Genomic DNA, 24,595 nt, shown 5'->3' on the forward strand with positions numbered 1-24,595 from the left:
GGACATTTCCAACAAGTCCTGGGAATGTTATCTTCCCTAAGTGTCCTTGTTGAGAGGACTGAGGGAGATGGTCACCAGGCCAAGCAGGGGCTGTGAGGTTGCCGATGGATTGTGCATTCTCTGCATGTGGCTGGGGCGGAGCACAGTCAGGAGGAGGAGGGCCATGTCTGCAGATGCAGCCTCCTTGGGTTGAAGGGGTCTGCGCTCACAGCACATTTCCATGCGTGGCCTATCGAGCCTGTGCCCTGACCTTTAGTGCAATGCCTCCTTCTGATCGTGCTGCACACACACACACACACACACACACACACACACACACACACACACACACACACACACACACACACATGGAAACCACCCTTGGCTCCCAGGACTGTGGAATGAAATCTAGGTTTCTTCCTGGGTCAAAGGGATCCCGGTCCCCCTCCTGTCTGACTTCTACTCCTCAGCCTGCTTCTCTTCACTCAGGTGTCTTTTGTTTCCTCCTTTGAGACTTTTCCCTCCCCACCTTAGGACCTTTGCTCACTCACCTGGCAGCTCTCCCCTCTCCTGCCTGTTCACAGGTTCTCTCCTTTGTGTCTCACTGCAAATCAGATTCCTTTGTTTAACTCCCTCCCAGCACCACCCTCCTTCAAAGCCCACCATCCATCTGCCTGTCAGCACTGATTTGCTCAAGTCTTTGCTTCATGCTGGATCCCCACTCACTGCAGATTCCACAGGAGGGAATGTGTGTGTCTCATTCACTGCTGGATCCCCAGGCCTGAAACCAGCTCTGTTGCAAACAGATGCTCAAAAAATTATTTTTTCCTTTTTACTTCTTTTTACTAAACTTTTCTTTGGGGGGGGGGTTTCTTTGGAATAATTTCAGAATAACAGGGAAGTTGCAAGGATAACTCAGAGCTCCCATGCACCTCTCACCTGGTCTCCCCCACTATTATCACCTGACATTACCATGGTACATTTGTTACAACTTAAGGAACTGACTCTGGTGCGTTTACATTAACTAAGGTCCAGACTCAATTCAGATTTCACCAGTTTTTCCATCAATGTCATTCATTAACTTCCTGTTGCAGGATCCGACCCAGGACACCACACTGCATTTGGTTGCCATGCCTGTCCAGTCTCCTTGGGTCTGGGATGTCTTCTCCTGCTTTCCTTGTAGTTCATGATCTTGGCAGTTTTGAAGGGTACTGGCCAGGAATGTTGTAGAATGTGCCTGCATTTGGGCTTTTCTCAATAGTAGACTGGGGTTTAGGACTTTGGGAGAGAACAGCACAGAGGTGAAGGGCCTGTGAGCCTTCTTATCCCATCACATTGGGGTACACAAGATCACATGACAGCACTGGTGACGTTCACCTCCATGGGTTGGTTAAGGTTGTGTGCACCATGCTGCTCCGCTGTGAACTTGTTTTTCTGTTTCTTATGGTGCTCTTTGGAGATATGCCACCAAGTCTAGCACGCCTCGGTGTGGGAGAATGCATTTGACCCCACTGTTTTGTATATCTGGGTGCTCTCATGGTGGGTGTGCATATATTTACAATTCTTTTACCCTCTTGTTGAATTGCCCCATTTATTGTGTAATGCTCTCTCTTTTTTGAAATTTCTGGACTTACAGAATATTTTATCTAATAAAAGTATAGCTACTGCTGCTCTTTTTTGGTTTTTATTTGCATGGAATATCTTTTTACATTCTATCACTCTTAGCCTGGGTGTATGTTTAGGTGAGGTGAGTTTCTTGAAGACCTCATATACTTGGATTTTGTTTTATAAACCATTCAGTATCTCTCTGTCTTTTAACTGGAGAATTCAATCCATTTACTTTTGGAGTAATTATTGATAGATTAAAAACATAAAACTCATTTTCTTTCTTGCTTTCTGGTTGTTTTACGTATTACTTTCAGCTTTTTTTCTCCTTTACTGTCTTTCTTTGTGATAAAGTGATTTTCTTTCTAGTAGTACATTTTTTATGTCATGATATTATTTTTAGTGTATCTATAATACTTTTTTACTTTATGGTTACCATGAGGCTTACCATAAACATATTATAGTTATACCAAATAATTTTAGACTTTAAAGACTGATAACAACTTAACTTTGATTGCAAAAAGAAAAAAATTTAAAACTCTACAGTTTAACATCATTCTTCACCACATTTTGACTTCTTTATGTCTCTATTTACATCTTTCCTGGCTCTTATACAATTTTTGTAGTTGCTTTATCTTTAGTAGTTTTGTCTTTTTGTCTTCGTTCTGAAGACATCCCATATGTTTTGGTATGTTTCGTTTTCATTTTTTATTTCTCTTTATTTTCCAATTTTCCTTGTGATTACTTTTTGAAGAATGTGTTGTTTACTTTCTACATGTTTGTGAGTGTTCCTCTTATTGATTTTTAATTTTGTCCTGTTTTGTTTGGAGAAGACACATAGCATGATATCTGTCTTTTTAAACATATTGAAATTTGTTTTGTGGCCTGAAATGATCTGTCTTAAAGAATGTCTTATGTGCACATGAGAAGAATGTAGGTTCTGCTGTTGTTGGGTGGACTGTTCTTTATCTCTCTGTTATGTATACAGAGGTCTCTGGCTTACAATGGTTTGACTTACAATTTTTCCACTTTTTGATGGTGCAAAAGTGATACGCATTCAGTAGGGGCTTATTCTCCTTTGGGGGAGGGGCTTGTTGGTACAAGGATCTGAACCCGTGACCCTGATGTTATAAGGCTGTGCTTTAACCAGCTGACCTACCTGGCCATCCTGGTCTCATTCAACAGACTCTGGACTTTAAGTACCAATGTAATCCTTCTGTTTTTCAGAATACCCATATAATCATTCTGTTTTTCACTTTCAGAATAGTATTCAATACATTACATAATATATTCAACACTCTATGATAAAAAAGGCTTTTTGCGAGATGGTTTTGCCCAATTGTAGTCTAATGTTAAGTGTCCTGAGCACTTTTAAGCTTGGCTAGGTGTTACAGATTGAATTGTGTCACCCAAGTTTTATGTATTAGAAGCTTGATCCCCACTCTGACTGTTCAGAGGATGGGAAATCCTGTTATGGTCATTGAAAAAAGTGGCGCCTTCAAGAGATGATTAGATTCTGAGGACTATGTTCTAAAGAATGGATTGATAATGGTGGTCATGGGTGTAGTTCTGAGAGCTTTAAAGGAGAGCTTGTGAGAGTCTCTCTCTCTCTCTCTCTCTCTGTCTCTCCCTCTCCCTCTCTCTCTCCCTCTCCCACTCCCCTCTGCCATTTCTGCCATGTGAAACCCATGGATCATGGTCACCACCACCAAGGTCTTCACCAGATGTGTTCCATGGACTTTGGATTTCCCAGCCTCTGAATCCGTAAGCAATAAATTTTGTTGTCTTTATAAATCAGTCTGTTTCAGGTATTTATATTATAAGCGACAGAAATGGACTAATAAACTAGGCTAAGCTTTGATGTTTGGTAGGTTGGGTATATTAAGTACCTTTTCAAGTTACAATATTTCAACTTATGATGGGTTTATTAGGATGTGATCCCATCTCAAGTCAAGGAGCATCTGTAGTTGGTTTATTGTGTTTTTGACATCTTCTGTTTTCTTACATTTCTTCTGTCTGGTTGATCTATTATTGGAAGTACGGCATTGAAGCCATCAAGTATTATTGTAGCATTGTCTGTTTCTTTCATTCTGTCAATTTTTGCTTCATATATTTTGGGGGTTTGCTGTTAGGTGCATAAAGGAGTGTAATTATTATTGCTCTATTGAATATTTATTTACTTTGGTCACTATTTCCGTGGAGTATCTTTTTCCATCCTCCTACTTTCAACCTACTTGTGTCTTTAGATCTACAGTGAGTCTCTTGTATACAGCATAAGTGAGATCATGTTTTTTAATACACTTTGCCAATCAATGTCTTTTGATTGGAGAGTTTAATCCATTTACATTTAAAGTAATTACTGATGATAAAGTACTTACTTTTGCCACTTTTTGTTTTCCGCTTTTTTCTTCCTTATTTCTTGATTATTGTCTTTTGTGTTTCCCCAATTTCTTTCTTGTAAAACATTATTCTTTTCTCATTTTCCCATGTGTATATTCTATAGACTTTTTTAGGGAATTCCATAGGGGTTACATCTAGCATCCTAAAGTTATAACAATTTAATTTGAATTGATACCAACTTAACATCAGTAGCATACAAAAACTCTGGTGCTATACAACTCTATCCCCACTGTTAATTGATTTCATAGGTTACATCTTTATACATGGTTTGCCCAATAATATAGATTAATAATTGTTTTTATATGTTTGTCTTTTAAGTCCTGTAGAAAATAAAAAGTTGGTTACAAACCAAAATCACAAAACAAAATCACCTTTTATAATTGTATTTTCCTTAATTTCTTTAGATGGCTTCAAATTACTGTCTATCTTTCTTTTATTTCAGCTTGAATGACTCTCTTTAGCATTGTTTGCAGAGCAGATCTCATGGTAATGAACTACTTCATTTAAAAAAGAAATCTGGAAATATCTGTTTCTCCCTCACTTATGAAATACGATAATTTTGCTGGATATGAAATTTCAAGTGACAGTATTTTTTTCCTATAAGCCTTTTGAATATAGCAAGCCACTGACTTCTAGCCTCCAAGGTTCTTGATGAAAAATCAATTGATAATCTTATTGAAGATTCTTTGTATATGAGAGCATTTCTCTCTTGATACTTTTAAAGTTCTCTCTTTGTCTTTTGGTATTTTGACTGTAGCTGTCACAGTATGAGTACTGCTACTCATATCCTGAGTATATCCTACTCGGAGTTTGTTATGTTGCTGTGATTTGTAGATTCATTTCTTGCATGAAATTTGGAAAGATTTTAGACATTTCTTCAAACACTCTTTCTTCCCCTTTCTCAAGAATGCTTCCTCTTCTCCTGAAAGCATTCCTGCAAATGCATATGTCGAACTGCTTGATGATGTCTGAGAGATCCCCTAGCTTCTGTTCATTATTCATCACTCTTTTATATTTCTGTTCCTTAGCCTCGGTAATATCAGTTGTTCTTCAACTTTACTTATTCTTTCTTGTGCTTACTCAAACAAGCTTTTGAATCTCTTTAATATATTTTCATTTCAGTTATTGTACTTTCTAGCTCCAGGATTTTCTTTTGCATCCTTTCTATAATTTTATATATTTATTGATAGTCTCATTTTTTTTTATATGTCTTTTCCGTTTTGTCCTTGCCTTCCTTAGCTCTTTGAGCATCTTTAAGAACATTGTGTTAGTTTTTGTGTAGTAAGTCTGACATCATCTGGGCTTCCTCAGGTACATTCTATGTTAATTTATTTGGTTTCTTTGAATGGGTGGTACCTTTCTGTTTCTTTGTATGCCTTGGTAACTTTTGTTAAAAACTGAACTTTTGAATCTTATAAGGTAGAATCTCTAAAAATCAGATTCTGTCTCTTCCAACAGGTCTTGCTGAGCTTGTTAAAAAATGTTGTATGGTGTCCCTGAGTTGGCGATCAGCCTGAGGTGAAAACTTAGGGTTTTCTTTAGGTCTTTTCTGGGCCTGTGTCTCTCCCTGGACATGCATGGTGGCTTTCTAAATTTCCCCACATATACAGTTGTTTATGAATGTCCAAAAAACAGGTGTAGCTCTTTAAAATATCCTGGAAATCACTTTAGCTGGTGAAGTCTGACCAACCTCCATGCCCACACCTCAGCAATCAGAGAAGCATTCCATAATCAGAACATAGTACCCTGTTATGATATTTATGTTATTTGACAAGGTGGCCAAATCTTTCTTGCCCACCTTGTCTCTAGCAAGCCCCCTCAAACGTGTGGGTTGTAGCCTCCCACCGCTGCCTGACATGAGCCTGTGTTTGGGGGATGGATAGTTGCCACTGTGCACAATTTATCAGGCAAGCTGTCCCCTGGAAGTTGCAAGCATTCTAACAAACTACAGAGTTTCAAAATTTCAGACAGTATAATTACTGTCCATTTTGTGAGATGGATTCTGGTGCTTTCTACTCTACCATTTTCTTAACTTCACTCTGCTGAGGATCAGTTTTAATAGTAAAGCATAATTACTCCTTTAAGCATGCTGATTTCCCTGTATCAGATATCCTAATTTTATCCTCTTGGATTAAATTTAAGAGGATCCATTCTCCAAGAATACAAAACAACCTAAATGTATATGCATCTAACCAAAGAGCTGTGAAATACACGAGGTAAAAACTGATTAGTCTGAGAGGAGAAATTGACAAATACACAGTTACAAGAGACTTAAGTACACGTCATTTAATAAAAGATAGAGCAAAGAGGCAGAAAAACAGTAAGAAAATAGGTTAGTTGAAGATAAAATAACAAACCTGACCTAATTGACGTATCTAGTATACTCTACACAACAACAGGAGAACACATCATTGTCCAGTGAACAGAACATTCATAAAGTAGATTAAATGTTTAGCAAGCAATAACACACTTAAAAGAACAGAAACCATGCAAAGTGTATTTCTGGAGCAGGATGGAATTAAAGGAGAAATTAATGACAAATACTTTTGGAAAATTTGCAAATTACAAAAATGCTGCAATATGCTTACAAATAACCAATGGATCAAAGAGAAAATTTAAAGGGAAATTAAAAATTATTTTGAGCATAATGAAGATTAGAATAAATCTTATCAAAATTTGCAGGTTGCAGGAAAAGGGTGCCTGGAGAGAAATGCATAGTATTCAATGTGGACATTTAGGAAAGAATAATAATTTCACATCAGTAGCCCAAGATTGTGCCTTAAGAATATGGAAAAAGAGGAGCAATTTAAATCCAAAGCAAACTGAAGAAAGGAACTTACACCAATTAAGGCAGATGTCAGTGAAATTGAAAACCAAAGCAGGGAGAGAGGAGGAGGAGGAGGAAGAGTAAGGGGAGGAAATAAATGAAATCAAAAGTATGTTTGAAACTTTCAGTTCAGTCTGAACAAGAAGAGCAGAAAAAGGATGTAGATTACCAATATTAGGAATGAAAGAGGGGCTACCAATATATACTCTACCATTATCAAAAGGATAATGAACTAATACTGCAAACAATTCTACATACAGAAATTTGACAGCTAAGATGAAGAAAAAAATTTCCTTGAGAGACCCATACTACCAAACCCCCGAAGAAGTAGATAACTTGAATAGTTCTATATCAGTTAAGAAGTTAAATTTGTAAATAAAAAAAAAAAATCCAGTCACGATTGTTTCACTGGCAATTTTACCAAACATTTAAGGAAGAAGCAGTTTCCACTCTGCACAGTCCCAGAAAATAGAAGAAAAGGGAACACTTCTTCACTCTTTTTATGAGGTCAGCATTAACGCCAGTTTCAAAACCAGAAAATAATATTATGAGAAAAGAAAACTGCATCAATATCAGTCATGGAAAAAGAATGAAAAAAAAACTTAAAAAAAAATATTGCCACATCAGACTTAACTACAGAAATTATATGTATGTATATGCATATGTGTATGTATGGTGGTGATGCGTTATGATCAAGAAAAACAGGGCTGATTAACCATTCAAAAATCTAAGTAATGTACTATAGTAATAGACTGTGCGAAATTATCTCAACAGATGCAGAAAAAGTATTCAGTAGAATTTAACATCTATTTCTGATAAAAAAAAAAAACTCTCAGCAAGTTAGGAATAAAAGAATTTTCTTAACAATAAAGAATATATTTTAAAGTCTACATTCTTAATGGTGAAGATTGAATAATTTTTCCCTAAAACTGGGAACAAAGCATTTCTATTTGGTATTGTATTGGAAGACTTGCACAGTGCAACAAGAATAAGAAATAAGTGGCATACGTATTAGAGAAAAGTTGAAACAATCTTTATTTGCTGATATAAAAAAATTCTAGGAGAAAATCTTTGGGTTGTAGGGTTAGACAAAGAGTTCTTGATTCTTATTTATAAGTATCTTTTAACAAATTTTTGCTTTCAGTAATAGAGTAATGTGTACCTTTACTTATTCTGAGAAAAAGGAAAAGTATTCAGTGTGCCCTTTCAGGTTTACAGACAAATCACATGGATTGATCACTTATCATAAACCCATAGTTGATCAGTCGCAGAGCAATCCACTTTTTTTCTGAGGGGAAAACTCTTCATGCTTATGGAATTTTTGGAGAACTAGGGGTGGAACCAGGGGGCCAGAGTGAGCTGGAGATGCTGCCAGTGGAGGGGAACAGCTAGGGAGTTCTCCAAATCCAAGGACAAGCAGACCTGGCTGAAAGCTCTGGAGAGAAACAGAACAGTTAGCTGAGCTTCAAATCTACTGATTAATTGTGAAGTGCCATGTTTTGTAGAATAATGAAACAGTACTTCCTAGGGAAGAAATAATGAAATAGGTAATGTAAATCTAAGGATGTTGAAATACATAAACACACACACACACACACACACTCACATATACAAATGTGTGTATTTCTCTCCCCCTAGCTGACCAGTACAGGGATCAGAACCCACGACCTAAGGCTGTGCTCTAACCAGCTGTGCTCTAAGCAGCAGAGCTAACTGGCTGAGTAACCAGCTGAGCTAGCCAGCAAGCTACATGTGTGTATTTGTAATTGAAGTTAAATCGTTAGGCAGAAAGCATGTAGTCATATTTTTCTCCCCTCTCTTTTACACGTCTTTCAAACAAGGTGTTTTAAAATATTTTCAATTATCTTCAATAATTGAACAAAAATTTTCAAACAGAAAAGAATGCATGCATAATTATTTTTCATTATTATTTTACATATGGATGTTGAAATATATAAACACAAAGACACACACGCACACGCACACACGCAGGGCTGCGCGGATCTCTGGCGCAGGTCCTGCGGCTGCGTAGGGCACTGAGGCACGTGGGGGCTGCGGGACAGGCCACTGCAGGGCTGCGTGGGCCTCTGGTGCGGGTCCTGCAGCTGCCTCAGGGTCGGAGGCACGTGGGTCCTGCGGGACTGTCCATGGCAGTGCTGCACAGACCTCAGGCGTCGGTTTTGTGGCTGCGTCTGGGGCGGAGGCACATGGGTGCTGTGGAACGATACGCACAGACCTCTGGCGCAGGTCCTGAAGCTGTGTCTGGTGTGGAGGCATGTGGGGGCTGCGGGACCATCCACGGCAGGGCTGCAGCGACCTCGGGCGCAGGTCCTGGGGCTGCGTCTGGTGCGGATGCAACTTGGGGCTGTGGGAGCATGCACGGCAGGACCGCCCGGACCTCTGGCGTGGGTCCTGTGGCTGCGCCTGGCATGGAGGCACGTGGGGCCTCCGGGACCATCCTCTGCAGGGCTGCGGGGACCTCTGGCGGGGGTCCTGCGGGTGTGTCTGGGGCGGAGGCCCGTGAGGGCCGTGGGGCCATCCACTGCTTGGCTGTGGGGACCTAGGGTGCTGGTCCTGCTGTTCCGTCTGGGTAGGATGCTCGTCGGGGCTGCGGGGACGTCCATGGCAAGGCTGCCGAGACCTCTGGCGCAGATCCTGCAGCTGCCTCAGGTGTGCAGGCACGGCGGGGCTGTGGAACCGTCCATGGCAGGGCTGCCGGGTCCTCTGGCACAGGTCCTGCATCTCCATCTGTCGTGGAGGCACGTGGGGGCTGTGGGACGGCCCACGGCAGGGCTGTGAGGACCTCTGTTGCGGGTCCTGCGGCTGCCTCAGGTGTGGAGGCAACTTGGGGCTGTGGGAGCATGCAGGGCAGAGCCGCCCAGACCTCGGGTGTGGGTCCAGCGGCTGTGTCTTGCGTGGAGGCACGTGGGGGCTTCGGGGCCATTTATGGAAGGGGTGCACGGACCTCTGGCGTGGGTCCTGTGGCTGCGTCAGGTCCAGAGCTACACTGGGTCTGTGGGGCTCACAGCAGTGTTGAGTGAACCTCTGGTGAAGGTGTTTCTCTTGCTGCTTCCAGAGCTCAGGGGTGATGAGGTCCCCTGAGAGGAGGGAGATTGACTCTTGGTCCTGGAAGGCCCCGCTGTTGAGAGTGAGTTGGCTAAAGGCTTCCTGGTGTTTCTTGATGACACAGAGTAAATCCCTTCTACTTTCTTGTTCCTTCTTCAAAAGGTGACATGCCATGTGTTGGATGGAAGTTGGGATAAGAAGTTGGGCCCTCCACTGGTTTGTAGGGCGAGGTGCTCCCCGGGCCATGATGTGTGGTGAGTAGCGTGGTGGGATGGGGAGACAGGATGAGGTGTGGGGCTGGCTCTGGATCTGAGCCAGAGGTGAGGCTCGAGTCAGAAGTTGGAGTAGGGCCGCGTGGGGGGACCAGAGTTGGAGCTGAAAAAGTTGTGGAGATACTTGAGTCTGAACTTGTACCAGGAAGTAATTGGAGACTTCATGGAATAAAACAGAGGAAAACTCTAGTGGGGGACCAGAGACCGTGTTTGTAGCCACCAGAGACTCACGGTACAGAAAGAAGAGGCCCCAGAAGAGCTGGCTGCATTTCTGCTGTAAATGGGCCTCCAAGACCTTGGGGTAAGAGAGCGAGAGCTGCTGAGGACCAGGGGAGCTTTGACAGACAAGCTCTGGTTTGTCTTTCATGCTCCAGAAAGGTTGTGGGATTCCGTTGTTCCACTCATCACCCAGTGATTGTAGCATATTCCACAGTAAATGCGGGGGATGGTCTGATTCTTCCATTTCTTCTTTTTCCCCAAAATTCGGTCCTTCTGTCCTGGCAATTAGTATGGGCAGCAGCTCTTGGACATAGGACTTGTCCAACGTGGGGCCACCAGTCTCCTTCTGCCCATATGTGAGGTCTCCTATGAACGAGGGCTCTGGTAGGTGGAAGGAAAGACATTCTTGCTGGGATTGGCTGTGTGACAAGGTGGGTAAGAACAAGGCCTTGGCAGCTGCTTGCCACCAGGAGAGGGCTGAGATTGGACAGCTCAGGCAACCAATGCTCAGGATAGCTGGGACAGGACTTGTCAGCCAGCAGCTATTGTGTGGACACAAGCTCTGTGGGATGGAGCCCAGCAAGAGTGCCACCGAGTGACACTGAGAAAAAGCGAGGCTGGAGACTTGTGGAGGCAGATGGGAGGCCACAGGGTCCAGGGGTTGTGATGGGGAGGAACGGGTGCGAATGGCTGGAGGGAGAGGAGGTCTAGTGGGAGCAAGGGCTCTTGTGGTTGAGAGGCACCCAGGGGTGAATGGGAGCCAAAAGAAACCATGGAGGTTGTTGGGCCTAGTGACAGGGTGGAGGCCACAGACAGAGGACACTCACCCAGAGGAGCTGGGGCAGCCTGTTGGCATGTGGTGATGGGACTAGCATCTTCCACATGCTCCCCCGACGGCTGGTGGATTCTGGCAGGTGCTGCTTTGCACACCTCACCGAGAGGGTCGGGGATCTCCACCAGGTGGCTGCAGGAGACAGGAGACACATGCTATAGCCAGGAGCAGATGGGCCAGGAGCGGTGCCTGCACCCACGGCCCCTCCACTGCCCATGCGCTGACTTCACACAGCTCCTGCAACCTCTGCCCCAGGACTTTAGTCACATCCAGTCCCCTTCCTTGGTCCCCCCTCCCAGGTCCACCCGAGGCCATGGGGTCACATAATAGGCCTTTGTAGCAAGGAGGACATGGGAGAGAAGGGGAAAGTTCCTCACCTTTGCCGATGTGAGATCAGGCCCTGCGCCTCCTTCAGTTCCCCCAGGCCATCTGTACAGGCTGAAATCAGGAGACTTAGTTATGGTGGAGGAAGGGGTCTGGGGATCTGGTGGGAGGCTTAGTGGAATGTCCTTTAGGGGAGACCATGGGAAATTAGACCACGAAGCCCTAGCCTCAGTGTCCAAGGCCATGAGATCCCTGACGGTGACAGCAAGGCAGATGCAAGGGCAGCGCTTTGTCATTCACAAAATGCTTCCATATCGAGCACCCCATGGTCATTACAACTGCTCTCTGGGGGAGGAAGGGTGGTGTCACCTCAAAGAGGAATCTGCTTTAGCAATGTTGAACAGCATGTCCACATTTGGATCAGAGGTCCCAGCTTAAGATCCAGGCAGTGTTGGCCCACTCTTTCCCCCGCCAGCCCTGCTGGGCAACACCCCTTCCCTGGCCTGCTGTGGCTTCATTCCCAGCCCAGAAACTGAGAAGGACCGCAGATTCTGGTTTCCTTCCTAGGACCCTTCCTCTCAAGCCTCTGTAAGGACATCCTCATAGACATGGCCCTCATTGCTCAGGGACTTGCAAGGTCAGGTTACCTCTGGGGCTCCGGCAGAAGGGCAGAGCCTTCCCTGGCCAAGCGTCACTCCTCCTGCTCCTCCTTGTCTCCACCTGACGCCGAGAGACAAGAAAGAATGAGGGCTGGGACCCGAGTCTCACTCTCCTCCCCCTAGACAAGCTGCAGACGCAGAGCGTTCACAACATGACTTTCTACAGTTATCTGATGGAGCCCTGTGCCCTTTTCTTGCCTTTTACTCATTTTGAATGTGGATAAAATTGATTCCTGTTTTTCTTCTGTGAAAAACAGAAAGAGGGATTTTCTATGTGAGCTCCACTGCAGACGTCGTCAGTTCCTCTGGAAACCCACAAGCTAGGCCTGCTATCTGAGCTGTCAGGTAGGATTCCACATTCCAAGGCCAGAGTCACCTCCAGCCTCTGATGGGAGCTCTCAGGGGCCCAGAAAGGCCCTCATAAGAGCCCAACACACAGACAAGACTTGGCTCAAGGCACCTGCCACAGGAATGGACTGATGAGCTCAGGGCCTGTCCTCCCACAGAGATCTCAGCTCTCAGCCATTTCATTCTAGGCCACAGAGTTAAGTCTCGGTGTCAGCCCTTGCCTTGGTCCCTCCTGCTGAGCAGCACAGCTGGTCTGAGAGCTTTGGACAGAAATCCTAGTGTCCACTCTCACCCCTGGCCTGTCCTGTCTGTCCCTAGAAGGATGCCGTTCTAATCTTTCTTAAGATTTCCCATCTCAGGCGTCTCTCTAATTGATTTGGAAGAGTGGAGATAGTCATAGGAAGAAAAGAGAGAACCACTGTCTGTTGGGTCTGGACAGAGGTTTGCTTACCTTCCTCATTTTCCTCGGTTTCCTCAGTTCAGGTAAGGATGCATCCTTCCGGATAAAGCGGGGTAAGAGGAGAAAGTGCCCCAGCCCACCCAGGATGGCAAGGGTGATGTCCACCTCCCAGGAAGTGGAGCTGGGGCTCAGCCATGTGGCTCTGATGCTTTTCAAACATAAGAGGAGATTCTCCATCGTCTGAATCGCAATGCTGCTCTCAGGCAACTGAGCTCTGGGAGTTGCCTTTGGTGCTAAAACCCAGGCCTGCATCACAGAGCTGTGGCCTCATCACAAAGGGCTCCGGGGGGGGGGGGGGGCAAGAAGAGGAAGAGGCTGAACCACAGCCCCTCCCCACCACGGGCCCAGCAGGTCCCTACATTCTAGGCCTTCTTGATCCCTCCTTCCCACTCCAGCTGCCCAACCTGTCACAGATAAAGCTTAGTCAACTTTCTGTTCTTTCCCCCTGGAACCCAGATATTACCTGCTTCCTCAGAGATCCCTGCTTGTGGTCCATCCATTTCATAGTTTTTGAAAATGTGGAGTTGTCCCTGTAATTTTTGTTATTTCCCAGGGATGATTATTATTTCTCCCAGGAGACAGGATCTCCTCTGTCTGCAACAACATTCTTTTGTGTAGTATGTTCTTGCCTTGCGTCAACTCAGATATAGGAGTTAAATTTCTTCCATACTTTAGCTTTTTTGAATAAGATTTTTATAATTTTTTTGTTTCAATTAATCTTTACTGTCTTGAGCTAGAGGGACTTAAAAATACTCTAAAATTACACAAAGTTCAGAAAGCTACATAAGTATAAAAAATTGAAATATTGAAAGCTTCAAATGACATTTTTATATGTTTCTAGTATTTTTGCTTCTAAGATAAGTGAAAGTTAAAGTGCACAAGAAATTTTGGAACATTTTGTACACACACACACACACACCTTTGAGAAATCAATCCAGTACTCTCAAATGTGAGAACCAAGCATTGCTTTTAGTTCCAAGAACTTCTTTTATTACTTCTTGTAAGGTAGGACTACCAGCAGCACCTATTTTATTATTTGTGTATTTGGGAATTTACTTTTCCTTCATTTTAAATGGTAGATGTTCTGGACGTGGAATCCTTGGTTGACTTTTTTTTCTTCAAGCTTTGGATATGCCGTCTCACTGCCTTACCTCCACTGTTTCTGATCAGAAGTCAGTGGTTAATGTTATTGTGGTCCTTTGTACAAGAAGAGAATTTTTCTCTTGCTGCTTTCAAGATTCTCTGTTTTTTCACAGTTTAACTGTGATGTTTCTGGGAGTGGATATATTTGTTTTCATTTTACTATGGGTAAACATTGACTTTATAGATTACTGTTTTAAGTCAAATGTGGTAAGCTTTCAGCTATTATTTCTCCAGGTATTTTCCCTTTTTCTTTCTGAGGCTTTTTCCACCTATATTGGTGTGCTTGATGATGCAGGAATTAAGGTTTATATTATAAATGAAGTGAGAAGTCTTATCATTACACCATAATGGGTTTATCATCAGTGTAGATTGTTTTATGCTGACACTACATAAATTAATTCCTTTTCTGAAATGAAGGCTCATTCCAAAAAGTACTTTTTTTCTGTGACAGATTTGGTATTTGCTGACTGTCCACCACATGTGAAGACCTGTGTGTGTACACCTATGTGTGTAGACCTATGGGCTTTGCCCTCGAATAGCTAGTGAGGAAGCCAGACAGAGCCGGCCAGTCTGGTGTGGCATCCTGTCCACTGAGTGGGGGCAAGGCCTGCTGGGCGTGGGTCTGTCCTGAAGTGTCAGGGATGGTTTCCTACGGATGGTGTGCCTGGAAATGGAGGAGCAGCCTGCATGTGTGGAAGGCAGAGATGATGAATCTGGGGCACTGCAGGGATGGTGGGGCTGATGAAGTTGGCGAGGGCCGGATCATATGGAAGCGGTGGCAGAGTTGGTGCAGAGCCATTTGAAGGACTTTGAGCAGGACCCTTATGGATCAGACTTGGATTTTCATCTAGCTTATGGGACACTTGATGTTTGCTGAAGCCCCTTTCCAGGGCTTGGAGGTGGGCATTGGGGAGGGGTCACAGGGGCCATTCTCTGGGAAGCAGTCTAGGAGGGCTGACCCCACCTCCACCCCATCCACATCCTCTGTAGCTTGACGACCACTTTCTGTAATTGAGTGGGTGGCTCCTGGGCTTCCCCCACCCCATGGGAAGCCCATTGGTAGGCACATTTCAGAGCCCAGCATGGGCTCAGCCAGCTGACACTTGCAGCCCCTTGAAGAAACTGTCAACCAGAGTGGAGCAGATAGAACCCGTCCCCACCCCAACCTTCAAAGGGAGAACTCCTGTTGGGGTGGGCCTGAGCGGGGACACCTAAACTCCCTGCTCTTCCTGCCTGACGGGGGAGGTGGGGCAGGGACCTTTCTGAGCCTGCCCAGGCCCCTGCCCTGCCTCGTGGAGCTGAGAAGACCAGGTCAGGGGAGAAGAAGCCCCGGCAGTTGTGACCCCGTGTCTGAATGTGCACAGCATGGCCTCTTGTCTGACACTCCTCACTTGCCAAGGCCCTGGGCTTCCTTTGGCCTCCAGCGCTTCTGGATAGCAGACAGTGGAAGAGGCTGTTGGGTCTATGGTAGGGCTGGGGGTGGGGATGCTCAAAGTGCCCCTTCCCTCTCTTGGCCTGTCTTTGTTTCAGGCACTGTTCCCCCCGTGACAGGCTGCAGGACGACCCCCAGTCACTCCTGCCTCCCTCAATTCACAGCCTTATGTTGTCCCTCCCCCCATATTGCCCCACAGATAATGGTCTGTGTTACCAGTAGAATAAGGACAGAAATGATGGTATGTTGCTGCCAAGAGTAGGTTACACAGAAATGGTTGCTTTCTTCTTGTCCACTCTGTCCCTCTGGGGGAAGCCAGTTGCCATGTCGTGAGAGGCCCTATGAGGAAGCCTGCGCATGGAGGACTAAGGCCTCTGGCCAGCAGCCACCTACATGAGCCTTCTTGGAGGCAGATCCTCCAGCCCCAGCCAAGCCTTCAGATGACTGCAGCCCTGGCCCACGTCTGGGCAGCAGCCTCAGGAGAGAGCCTGTGCCAGAACTACTCAGCCAAGCTGCTCCTGGATTCTTGACCATGTGAGATAATAGTTTATTACTTTCAGTTACTAAGTTTTGAGGTGATTTGTTATGTGGCTATATTATCTAGTACACCCCCTTCCTTCTTAACAAGGACCCAAGATGATCCCTGCCCACTGATGGTCCCTGAACCCCCTGTCTGTCCCCCCATGCCCTTTCCTTCCAGGACACCAGCCTGGAGCACTAGATTACAGATGAACTTGGAGATGCAGAATGAATTGACCTAGTTCCCTGGAGGCTTTAGGAGGACATGAAAAGGGCTGTAGATTATTCTTCTGGATGGGGAGTGGGGCTTTGTGGACAGAGGGGTGAGGGCAGGAATGCCACCCCCTAGGAGAGACCCCCCCAGAAAAGCACTGTAAGCACAAGCCCTCATATCCCCTCTTCCTTCCACCCTTTGCTCTTCTCTGCGGAGGGGAGGAACAAGGTGGGCCCTCACTCCACCTCTGTCCGTTCCCTGTCCCCTTCATAAAAGAGCATGGGGAAGTCCCTGCATAGGTCCCAGTGAATCTTTGATTACTGTCATAAGCCTGAAGGGTATAGGATATTATCTAGTAGAAAGGGAAAATGCCACCCACAGAACTTTCCAGGAAACCTCTGACCCATTAAAACACAGGGGCTTCTACTAAGGCTGTGGAGAGCAGGGTTGTGGGCAGAGCTGTGGAGTCTCTTCAGCAGTTGTCCCCACCCCAAAACAAAGGGTGGGGATGATGCTTTGGAGACTTCTAAAGGGGACTTTAGAGCTTCACTTGACAGTGCGATCATCCCTGGTGAGTGCCAGAGCTTCCTCCTTTCTGTGCCCATTTCTCCACTGGTGACAGGGCAAGAGTCACCACCACCCGTTGAGGCTCAGAACCTCAGGTTGCCTTAAATGTTTCATTATTCAAGCTTCAGAGGGTGCCCTTCTCTCCCTAAGCCTCTGCACAGAACAAAGGTGTCCCTTTCTCCATTCTCTGCCCCCAAGTCTCTGGCCATTGTGTCTCCACAGGGACAGGTCTTCAGCTTCATGGCTTGTCTCTTTGCATCACTCTGTACACAGGCTCAGTGGGACATGGCATGTGCAAGTGCCACCATGCACCTCCTGCAGGCTTGCTGCCCTTTGCTTTCAATATTTTCTTTTCCTGACAGGGCTGTCTGCAGCCTAAGTCGCAGGCCCCATGCTCATTGCAGGCAGAGGTCTGGGTCCCTGAGCCAGCCTTGCGGGTGCTGTGGGCCAAGGCCACATGTGCTCTGTTGCAAGAATGCTCTCTCCAAGACAGACAGACATAGAGGGGGCACAGGTGGGTTTGGGGTTCTTCAATGTAATTATTGTCATGACCAGAGCAGGCCTACTTTGTAGCTCATGAGTATGTCACATGCATGGAGCACTACACAGTTTTGTGCTTTTTAATTTTTTTTGGAGGGTTGGCTGGAATACTTCACAATTGTCAAAGCCATTTTATTATCTGATATTCATCACAATCCATTTTGGTGGGTCATTATCATTACTCCACTTACTAGGTGAGGAAACTGAGGCTCAGGGTGGTTGGTTACGGACACATCAGCAGAGCTGGAATGTGAAGCCAGGGCTCCTGCCACACAGCTGCAGCCACGCAGCTGTCTTGCTGCCTGCTGTTCTCCCCGCCTACAGCCTTTGTCCACAACCTGCCCCTTTGTCAGACTTGGATTATAACCTTTGGGGGGCAGGAGGGGGGTGTCCAGGGCTGTATCTCCCGAGGCATGCATTTTTCAGTCCCTCTTCTGAAGGGTGTATAGGACATGTGACAGCTGCTTGCTGCACACCCGTTTGCTGCACACAGAGCACGCACACTGCAAATGCAGTGCCTGCAGGGGCAGTGATCTGTGCTCTGCCCTGTCCCCTGCAATGTTAAACCTCCTTAGGCCTGCAGCAGCTGGCCCAGTGAACTCTGTTGAGGTGTGACTAGCAGTGGCCACTGGGTGGCAGTGTGTTCTCATGCTTGAGACTAGAAAAGCCACCGATTGGGCAGGATCCAGCATTTTGGTGGGGGACTTCTAAAAACTGTCAATTTCCATAAGTCTTTTTTTTATAGGACATATTTTAGGTGTCGTTGTTCAGTGAGTGGACTTTCGTTGATCTCTCTTTTGTCAGTCAGATGCCTAAGTCCTTCAGGTGCCTTGTGACATGGAGTTTGTGGCTTCTGTGAGGCAGCATTTCAAAGAGTAACTGTCTTGCTTGGGCATGGGCTGGGTGGTTCAGCAAATAAAATAAATATGTACTGTATATCCATCAATGGAGATATAAAGAAATCATAAAATGTTTTTAAAATTGAAACATAATCAATTATACATATTTGTGGGGTATAGAATTGACTATCAGTATTTGTGTACAATACGTGATGATCAAATCAGATTAGCACATGCATCATTGCAAAACGTAATCATTCTTTGTGTCCATTAACCAATTTCTCCCTAATCCCCCTTCCCACCTCTAGTGACCACAGTGTGTTCTCTTCTTGAAAACGTGGTAAAATGGTAACAACAATTGGGAATCTAGGTGAAGAATATGGAAAAGTTCTTTGTACTGTTTTGCTACTTTTCTGTAGGTCTGAGATTTTTCAAAATAAAAGGATAGAAAGGAGTTTAAAAATCAGACAAAGCTAATTTATATTGTTCTGGAGTAGAGTATAAACATTAGTAAAGCAATAAAGAAGATAATTATCAAAATTCAAGACAGTGCCAACTCTGGGAAGAAGGGTAAACTTGTGATGAGAACATAGTGTGGTTTCTGGGGCTGGCAGTTTCTTCACTTGAGTGTATATGTATAAACTTTCCTTTATAATCATTTATTAAACCATATGTATAAATTGTGTGCAGTTTTTCTGTATGTACATTTCACAAGAGAAAAAAGGTAAAATGTGATGAGGCATGTAACAATACGTTTTTAAAAAGTCACTACACACTTGTTAAACATTATTATTTTTTACAACACTGTTTTTGCTTTGTAATGAGCAAACATTAAGGGGCTTTTGCCATGTGGGTCCTTTACTTGAAATCAATCAGTGAAAAAGTACTTATCACACATCAATTTTTGAGGCCAGCAATATAATAATGTCATCTTATTTTTACATGACATCATTCTTATTCAGCTATCAATTTTTAATCTTGTTTAGTTTCATATTAGATGAAACAGTCTTCTAAATAATTCCCATGGGGCTAGCCAGTTAGCCCAGTGGGTTAGAGCATGGTGCTGATAACACCAAGGTCCAGAGTTCAATCCCTGTACTGGACAACCGCCAAAAAGAAGAAAAAAAAGAAAATCCCACAAACTGCAATCTTATATGCCAATACACACTTTGGTAGATAGTCTAGCATGTGCAACTTAAAAATTTGTTGTAAGAAAGCTCTGGATGAAAGTTTTATAATTGTTCAAATATCATACACAATTTATATTGTTCATGTATAAATTTTGCCTATGGCTTTTTCTGATTTCCTCACTAGGATTTCACAGTATTTTTTGTGAAACCCTCAACATCAAAAGTTGGTCAGAACTTCATATTCTCAAACTGACTTTTAATATAGTTATATGATGGAGTTTGAATGTGTTGTCCCCTCCAAAACTCATGTGGAAATTTGATCCCCAATGTGGCAGCATTGGAAACTGATTGTCATGGGGGCAGATGCCTCATCAATGGATTAATGCTCTCCCTGGGGGAGGAGAGGTAGTGAGTGAGTTCTCGCTCTATTAGATCCCTCGAGAGCTTGTTGTTTAAAGGACCCTGGCACCTCCTCTCTCTCTCTCTATTGCTTTCTCTCACCATGTGATCTGCTTGTACCCACTGGCTGCTGCCACTTTTCTGCCATGAGTAGAAACAGCCTGAGGCCCGTGCCAGATGCAGCTGTCCCAGAATCGTAAGCCAAATAAACCTCTCTTCTTTATCAATCACCCAGTCTCAGGTATTTCTGCTATAGCAACACAAAACGGACTAAAACATTATATTAATCCACTTGACTGTGATCTTCTGTGTCACCTAAATATCAAAATCTAAATCATGATCACTCTCATCTTCATTTCTTCTGCAGCTTCTTTTGAGGTTGGATCTCGGGTTGTTTTGAATATCTTCTGTCTTTTCTGGTTCTTTATTAAATGGAATAACAATGTCTTCTTTCTTTCCACATTTTGCACAAACTTCAAGTTCATAGGCACATGGTCTACACATTAGGTGATAAGAATCCTTCACTGTCTTTTGTAAACATTTAACACTTTTTTGGGTTTTGATAATGGTTTGTATTTATTGTATTTTACACGCCATCCAAGAACTTCTGTATAGCGCTGACATACTCAATCATAAAGTTTTGCATTACTTTTCTTGGTCTGAACACTCTTATCAAACTTGTCATTTCTGAAGCTAAACATATTCTAGTGCTTCTGAGGCCTGGAATGAGCTACGCTCCTTTTCTGGGCTCTCATTGCCAAAACCACAACCACCTTGAGCTGGATTTGGGAAAAAGAGGCAGGAAAGACCAAGGAATTGACCCCATGGTATTGATGCTTCTATCAATGTCCCAGAAGGAATTTATCTAGACTTTCTAAAATTTTTTAAATAGTTGAAAAACAATTAAAAGAAGAAGAATATTTTGAGATGTGAAAATTATAGGAAATTCAAATTTCGGTGTCCTAAATAAAGTTTTACTGGAACATACCCATGTTCATTTGTTTACATTTTGTCTATGGCTGCTTTGGTGCTACGACAGCAGAGCTGAGTAGATGTAAAAGAGTGACTGTATGACCCACAAAGACTAAGATATTTATTGTCCGGCCCTTTACAGAAAAATTTTCCTACCCCTGTGTTTAGAGCACATACTTTGGAGCCAAATGACTACCTGGGTTCAAATCCCAGTTGACACTTACTAGATGAATAATCTTGGACACATTACTTAATCTCTCCTTTTCCATCCTGATTTTTCGGTCTATAAAATGGAGGTAAAGAATAGTAACTACAACATAGAATTGTTGTAAATAATAAATGAGTTATCATATATGAAACTCTTAGAACAAAGCCTGGCACATAGTAAGTACTATATAAATGTTTGTTAATATCATCATTATTATTGTTATTAACTATTCCTCAGTAACATAAATCAAACTAACAGGATTTAGGATGCAAACATTTTTTACAATAAGATATTCTTCATTCATTTATTAATTGAGCAAACATTATTGGATATCTTCTATGTTCCAAATATTAGAGCATTGCATTAAAATTATAATAGAATTACTCAGCCCACCTTTATCTGAAGTTTAGATAGACTTTGTTAGTGTGTATTAATTAGGTTCCACAACTTCTATGAGACTCACAAAGATTTTTAAACTTTGTTAGGACCACAGATGCCTTTGAAAATTTGATGGAAGTTATGAGCCCTCTCCCTAAAACACACACACACATTCAGAATTTGGCCAAAAGTTTTTGTGGACCCTGAAGCCACCTGCCCACAATTACGAATCCCCCTGGAATGATGTCAGCCTCGCTCTCCATTGCACTTTGGGTTAAAGTATACGAATTTATTTGTACCAATAGAACAATGTAATGTTTGTACTCCAGGTTGAACTCCCTGTTTCTAAATCTTTATCAAAAGTATGGATATGAGAAATTATATTAATGTAGAATCCCCTGAAGGTTATGCAATCCATCTATTCCTCTGAATTATTCTAAATTTTATCTTTGGATGAAGCCCAACCATAGAGAGCTGAGTTCGAATCCACACTGCTTTGGCCTTACGTAGAATACATTATGCTGTCAGTCCTCATCAAAGGACCTTAGGAGAAATATCTCTGTGAAACTAGCAATTTTATTTGTTTTATGAGTCATATATCTTGGTGTCCCTTTTATGAGGATTGAGAGGAGAAATTTTTCTTGGGTACTAGTTTCTGAGAAACCTATATATTCCAAAGCAAGTTGTTTGGTTTTAGATTTTAATAATACTATGAATCTTGTTTCCTTCTTGTCTTAGTCAATGTTAGGAAGTATAGAGGTAAGTTTGTGACCCATCTCTTTGATTAGGTGTATGAGAGTACTTCAAACAGTTCATGGAGATATTCGTATTATCTTTGAATTCTATTTTTCCACACACTTTTTGGAGTACCCTCATATATACTATTATACATACCAAATATGTAATGTATATGTTGTGCATGCACCCAACTTGTGGCTTCACCTCATTTTCCACGTTTATTTCCTATTTACCTTTATTGCCTTATTGATTTTATTTTAATCTTGACTTGTAGACCTTTCTGTTAGTACTTAAAATTCCCTTTTGGAATGACTACATAAAATATAAGGTGATCAATAAATGGCAACCATTATTATAATTGTCTTTACTATGTATCTTGTCTGCTCCAGACACTATACTAAGTGCTTTACATACATTGTTAATCTTAAAACTTTGAAAATGTCATTACTTTCCTGTGGTTTTCTGTTTTTCCAGAATTCCTCCTAATCTCAGAGACCAAATAACTATGTCTTCTGCCCACACTATGAAGTGTAAAATCTTAGGGGTATGGCTAGTAAGAGATTCTCTGCTTTTTCCTTCATGTGTAAGTCGAGAAAATGATACGGAGTCTAGGAAAGAGATAGGTTTTAGCGAAACCTAATGCAGAAACATATTTTTGGTCTTGTCCCCATAGTGGTTTATAGGAAGCAAATATTGGAACTCTTGTTTCTATTTATTTTTATCTAAAAAGCAAGAGATGAATTAAGCTTTTCTAAGAATTGGTATTTGGATTGACACAAGAGCTTTCTGTGTGCCAAGCTGTTCAAGTTCACGGTGGAAGCTGAGGAAATCTGGGGGAAGAGCCAGTGTTTGTGAGGTGGTGGCAGTGGTGCCCTCTGGTCCCTTTGCTGTCAGCATATTGCAACTTAATGTAGTTGATGAGAGCCAAATTATGAGGATTTTTGGACTTTATTATCTATTTTAATTAAACTCACACTCGTAAATGACTGAAAAAGATCCTGCAAAGAAACCATGCAATTAATACAAGCAAACACTAAGAAAACGGCAGAGTCAACCCTTCTCCTAGAAGCTATTATTAGTTGGCCACATTATGAGGGAAAAACAATGAATTCTAATTAGATGTGGCAAGAACTCAAAAACTGAAATTATTAAGAAGTTTATTTAAAATATGTATTTACATCCACTGTGGTTAATGAGCAACTTTACCTTAAAGGTATATTTTGTCTTAAGATATTGGTTAAAGAGGTACAAACCCATCATAATTAGGAAAACATGTTAAAAATATTGTTCTCTCTGTAGACCCACTACCTCTACTTACAAACGGCTATTTCCGGCCCCTAGTTCTCATCTCATGACCTTCCAGGTCCAGTGCCCACCACGAGCTAGGCTCAGTCTCTGGGTCCTTAGTTCATGTGATGAAGGCTTGTGGCAGAAGTCACAGGCTACCCAATGGGCTGCCTGCCTTTAGGGCAGGTGACTGTCCCTGGCTCTTTCTTGGGAGGCAGTATTCTCTGAACTGCCAGAGTATGGCAGGGTCTTAGGAATGACCTGCTTCTATTCTTAGCACAGCCATAGACACCAAAAGAGCAAGTATTAGCTCCTAGTTAAAGCCAAGAGCTGGGTTCCCTACACATCTGCAAAAAGGATTTGGCTTTGGTTACAGTCACGGCTGCTGGGTCTGAGTCATTCTGGCGGCCAGGTTTCCAGTTTCCCAGGAAAGTCTGGAGACTCCTCATCTCAAGCCCTAGGCTTCTCTCCCATACTATAGGTTGCATGCGTGGTGAACAGCTAAGTGGAAGAACTCCGCCTCTGGACATTAAGAATTTGGAATCTCTACAGCTGTAGGCAGGGGCACAACAGCTTGCTGCTGCTCCTCAGCCTGCCATACCACACTCTGTGACATCCATGTTTGCTGTGTGGACTTGTACAGAAAGCACGAAGCAAGTGTATAGATCATCCTCTTCCTTCCTTCCTGCTGGTTTTGTCTCCAGACTGAGCTGCTATGACTCCCAAAGAACTATATGAAGGAATTTTATCAGCTTCTGGTACGTGATAAAATGAGAAACTGCATTACTTTTTTTTTTTTTTTTTTCCATAGAGGTCCTTCATGGATTTTGTTGTTTTTTGGGTACAATGAACTTCAACTTTGTTAAATGTCACTGAAAATTCCTTTTATATAAATTCTAGACCAGATATTCTCAAACTATCTGTGGAGAAGCAGTTTGTTTTGTGCTTTATTTTCCAATCTATTGTGACTGATATGTGGTCCTACTGTTTAGGACAAGTTCACAGTTCACACTGCACGTTGAACTTGCCGCTCAAGCTCCCCAGCACTCAAACTCTTCTATACCTGCTCCAGTAGACAAGGCCACCAATCACTCACTTGGATGTCAGGACAATGTCGAATTGTTGTAAAATTTTCTAAACTCATACTCTCAATTCCAGTATTTATTTTATTTTATTTTATTTTTAAAGATGACCGGTAAGGGAATCTTAACCCTTGACTTGGTGTTGTCAGCACCACG

The 24,595-nt window shown here is 43.2% G+C and overlaps 1 pseudogene; it reads right to left on the minus strand.

The window, feature by feature from the left end:
- Nucleotides 1-20,089: 20,089 nt before the first annotated feature.
- Nucleotides 20,090-20,529, minus strand: LOC134363562 (uncharacterized protein C9orf85 homolog; annotated as a pseudogene).
- Between the last annotated feature and the right edge of the window lie 4,066 nt (nucleotides 20,530-24,595).

This window comes from Cynocephalus volans, chromosome 15, assembly GCF_027409185.1.
Source record: "Cynocephalus volans isolate mCynVol1 chromosome 15, mCynVol1.pri, whole genome shotgun sequence".
NCBI lineage: Eukaryota > Metazoa > Chordata > Mammalia > Dermoptera > Cynocephalidae > Cynocephalus > Cynocephalus volans.